The 4,962-nt window shown below is 40.3% G+C and overlaps 1 pseudogene across 1 annotated transcript; it reads right to left on the reverse strand.

The window, feature by feature from the left end:
• Positions 1–647: 647 nt before the first annotated feature.
• On the reverse strand, positions 648–2,364 carry LOC108317816 (annotated as a pseudogene). The gene has a single exon (XR_001830902.2). The product of XR_001830902.2 is annotated as an elongation factor 1-alpha 1-like (transcript).
• Positions 2,365–4,962: the final 2,598 nt, after the last annotated feature.

Consider the following 4,962-nt stretch of genomic DNA (forward strand, 5'->3'; position numbering starts at 1 on the left):
TTTTGTATTTTTGCATAAATGTTCGAATCAACTCATGAAGTTTCAAAAAATAGTTAGAATTTTTATTGTGGTTCCATTCAGTCTATGGACTATAGATGCATTTTCAGAGAATTGATATCCAACTCATCAGTCTTACAAGCCATCAAGATGGATGGGATTACTGCATTTATTTAAGTTTTCCTTAATGACTAATAGTGAAGTTTTAAAAATAACCTCAAAGAGCTTTTACACCTGCTCTATTATTAGAGTTATTCTGAGGTACTTGATACTTTTTTTTTTCTTTTTTCTTTTTTTGAGACAGAGTCTCACTCTGTTGCCCAGGCTGGAGTGCAGTGGCATGATCTCGGCTCACTGCAACCTCCACCTCCCAGGTTCAAGCGATTCTCCTGCGTCAGCCTTCCAAGTAGCTGGGTTACAGGCATGTGCCACCATACCTGGCTAATTTTTGGTATTTTTTGTATAGATAGGGTTTCACCATATTGGCCAGGCTGGTCTCGAACTCCTGAACTTGTGATCTGCCTGCCTCGGCTTCCCAGAGTGCTGGGATTGCAGGCATGAGCCACCGTGCCTGGCCCCAGGTACTTGATACTTTTAATGTACTTGTATTTCACTTTTGGGGGGGTGATTTTCTTATCGAACTACATTTCTTTTTTTTTTTTCTCATTAAACTTTTTTAATGGGTCTCAAAATTCTGTGACAAATTTTTGATCAAGTTGTTTCCATTAAAAAGTACTGATTTTAAAAACTAATAACTTAAAACTGCCACAAGCAAAAAAAAAAAACAAAGTGGTCCACAAAACATTCTCCTTTCCTTCTGAAGTTTTTACGATGCATTGTTATCATTAACCAGTCTTTTACTACTAAACTTAAATGGCCAATTGAAACAAACAGTTCTGAGACCATTCTTCCTCTGCCACTGATTGAGACTGAGGTGGCAGGTATTAGGGATAATATTCATTTAGCCTTCTGAGCTTTCTGGGCAGACTTGGTGACTTTGCCAGCTCCAGCAGCCTTCTTGTCCACTGCTTTGATGACACCCACGGCAACTGTCTGTCTCATATCACGAACAGCAAAGCGACCAAGAGGTGGATAGTCTGAGAAGCTCTCAACACACATGGGCTTGCCAGGAACCATATCAACGACGGCAGCATCACCAGACTTCAAGAATTTAGGGCCATCTTCCAGCTTTTTACCAGAACGGTGATCAATCTTTTCCTTCAGCTCAGCAAACTTGCAGGCAATGTGAGCTGTGTGGCAATCCAGTACAGGGGCATAGCCAGCACTGATTTGGCCTGGATGGTTCAGGATAATCACCTGAGCAGTGAAGCCAGCTGCTTCCATTGGTGGGTCGTTCTTGCTGTCACCAGCAACGTTGCCATGATGAACATCCTTGACAGACACATTCTTGACATTGAAGCCCATATTGTCCCCAGGAAGAGTTTCACTCACAGCTTCATGGTGCATTTCAACAGATTTCACTTCAGTTATAACGTTGACTGGAGCAAAGGTGACCACTATACCAGGTTTGAGAGCATCAGTCTCCACTTGGCCAACAGGAACAGTACCAATACCACCAATTTTAGAGACATCCTGGAGAGGCAGGCGCAAGGGCTTGTCAGTTGGACGAGTTGGTGGTAGGATGCAGTCCAGAGCCTCAAGCAGCATGGTCCCACTGACGTTGCCATCCTTATGGGTGACTTTCCAACCCTTGAACCAAGGCATGTTAGCACTTGGCTCCAGCATGTTGTCACCATTCCAACCAGAAATTGGCACAAATGCTACTGTGTCAGGGTTGTAGCCAATTTTCTTAATGTAAGTGCTGACTTCCTTAACGATTTCCTCATATCTCTTCTGGCTGTAGGGTGGCTCAGTGGAATCCATTTTGTTAACACCAACAATTGGTTGTTTCACACCTAGTGTGTAAGCCAGGAGGGCATGCTCTCAGGTCTGCCCGTTCTTGGAGATACCAGCTTCAAATTCACCAACACCAGCAGCGACAATCAGGACAGCACAGTCAGCCTGAGATGTCCCTGTAATCATGTTTTTGATGAAGTCGCTGTGTCCTGGGGCATCAATGATAGTCACGTCGTACTTGCTGGTCTGGAATTTCCACAAGGAGATATCAATGGTGATACCACGTTCACGCTCGGCTTTCAGTTTATCCAAGACCCAGGCATACTAGAAGGAGCCTTTCCCATCTCAGGAGCCTCCTTTTCAAATTTTTCAATGGTTCTTTTGTCGATGCCACCGCATTTGTAGATTAGATGGCCAGTAGTGGTGGACTTGCCCGAATCTACATGTCCAATGACGACAATGTTGATATGAGTCTTTTCCTTAACCATTTTGGCTTTTACGGGTAGCTTTCACAACACCTATGTTCTGGCAGCCAACCCGTTGCAAAAAAGCCAAACTACATTTCTTTTAGTTAAACTTTTTTATTTCAGATCATTGTAGACTCATGTAATTGTAAGACATAATACAAAGAGATTCCATGTATCCTTTATCCAGTTTATTCTGATGGTAACATCTTGCAAAACTAGCTTATGATATCACAGCCAATAACAATTTGCTATTAACACTGATACACTCAAGATGAAGAACACTTCTATTATCACAAGGATCCCTCTCCCATTTTACTCCCAACCTCACCTCTTCATAAATCCCTGGCAACCACTACATTCATTCATTCTATAATTTTGTCATTTCAAAATGGAAGCATACAGTATATAACCTTTAGGGATTAGCTTTTTTACCCAGCATAGTTCTCAAGATTTTCATTCAGATTGTCATGTATCAATAATTTGTTCTTTTTTCCTTAAACATGAGGTGGAATTCTCCAGCGGAACCATCTACACCTGGAGATTTCTTTTTCTGGGATTTTATTTTATTTATTTTTTTTTTTTTATTTTATTTTTTTTTTGAGACGGAGTTTCGCTCTTGTTACCCAGGCTGGAGTGCAATGGCGCGATCTCGGCTCACCGCAACCTCCGCCTCCTGGGTTCAGGCAATTCTCCTGCCTCAGCCTCCTGAGTAGCTGGGATTACAGGCACGTGCCACCATGCCCAGCTAATTTTTTGTATTTTTAGTAGAGACGGGGTTTCACCATGTTGACCAGGATGGTCTCAATCTCTTGACCTCATGATCCACCCGCCTCGGCCTCCCAAAGTGCTGGGATTACAGGCTTGAGCCACCACGCCCGGCCTTTTCTGGGATTTTAAAAATTATAATTTAAATTTACTTTATAGGGCAATTCAAAGTATCTCCTTCATATTGGGTTAGTTGTAATAGTTGGTTATTCTCAAGGAATTAGCTCATTTCATCTAAGTTGTTAAATTTATGAGCATTTATCCTTTGAAGTCTGTGGGGTGTGTAGTAATATCCTGTTTCATTCTTGATAGTGGTAATTTGTGTCTTTCTTTCTTTGCCAGTCTTACTAGAGGTTTATCTCTTTTATTGATCTTCTCAAAGAATAAACTCTTTGCTGCATTGATTTTGTCTACTTTTTTGTTTCAATTTCCTTACTTTCTACATTTTATTATTAGCTTCTTTCCTCTTGCTTTGGGTTTATTTTGCTTTTCTTTTCTACATGCTTGATGTGGAGGCTTATTGATTTGAGATTTTCCTTCTTTCTAATATATGTGTTATGCCATAAGTTTCCCTTGAAATCCTATTTTAGCTTCTTTCATGTGTTGTATTTTTATTTTCATTTGGTTCCATGTGGTTTTTTATTTCCCTTGAGTGGAGCATAGAAACATTCCTTTACAGCTCTTTCTGTCTCCCATTTATAATATAATTGTTTTAAATATTCCCTCTAAATACATTGAGGAACACATGAGAGAATGTTATAATTTTTGCTTTGACCCTTGAATGTAATTTAGATAACTCAAAGGAAGAAGGAAAGTCAATTTTATTTACCCATATTTTTGCCTACTGTATTTTTTCTTCCATCTCGATGGCCCAAGACTCCTTCTTTTATTATTTCCTTTCTGTTTAGAGAATATCCTTGAGCTGGTCTTTGAGGCCTACTGTGATAATTTTTTTTAATAGAAACAGAGTCTCAGAAAGGACACTCCATACTGTAAAACCTGCCTAATTTTCCTGAAAATGACTCTTATGAAAACTAATGCCCATGCATACTTCTACTTTTTTTTTTTTGTTTGTTTTTTTGGAGACGGAGTTTCACTCATGTTACCCAGGCTGGAGTGCAATGGCGCGATCTCGGCTCACCGCAACCTCCGCCTCCTGGGTTCAGGCAATTCTCCTGCCTCAGCCTCCTGAGTAGCTGGGATTACAGGCACGCGCCATCATGCCCAGCTAATTTTTTGTATTTTTATTATAAAGACGGGGTTTCACCATGTTGACCAGGATGGTCTCAATCTCTTGACCTCATGATCCACCCGCCTCGGCCTCCCAAAGTGCTGGGATTACAGGCTTGAGCCATCGCGCCCGGCCTGGTAAAGTATCAATGCTTTTTCATAGCTTTTAAGATTTTTTCTTTCTCTAGTTCCCAAAAGTGTGACCATAATGTGTCTCCTTGTACATTTCTTTGGGTTTATCCTGTTTAGGATTTGCTCAGCTTCCTGAATCTATAGGCTAAGCCTCTTGCCAAATTTAGAGAGTTTTCAGCCATTACTTCATGTTCTTTTTCAGCTTTGTCCACTTTCTCCTTCTCCTTCTTTCTCCTCTCCTTATGAAATGACATAGATATCATTAGTGTCTTTTGTCCTATAGGTCTCTGAGGTGCTATTCATTTTTTTCTATTTTTTTCTCTGTTATCCAGATTAAGTAATTTATATTGTTGTACTTCAAGTTCACTGATTTTTTCTTCTGTTCCCGCCATTCTGTGGTTGAACCCATCCATTGAGTGTTTTATTCTATTACTGTATTTGTCAGTTCTAAAATCTCTATCTGGTTCTTCCTTATATCTTCTATTTTCTTGATGAGGCTTTCTGTTTCTTTGTT

Source organism: Cebus imitator, unplaced genomic scaffold (assembly GCF_001604975.1).
Source record: "Cebus imitator isolate Cc_AM_T3 unplaced genomic scaffold, Cebus_imitator-1.0 Scaffold209, whole genome shotgun sequence".
NCBI classification, from domain to species: Eukaryota; Metazoa; Chordata; class Mammalia; order Primates; family Cebidae; genus Cebus; species Cebus imitator.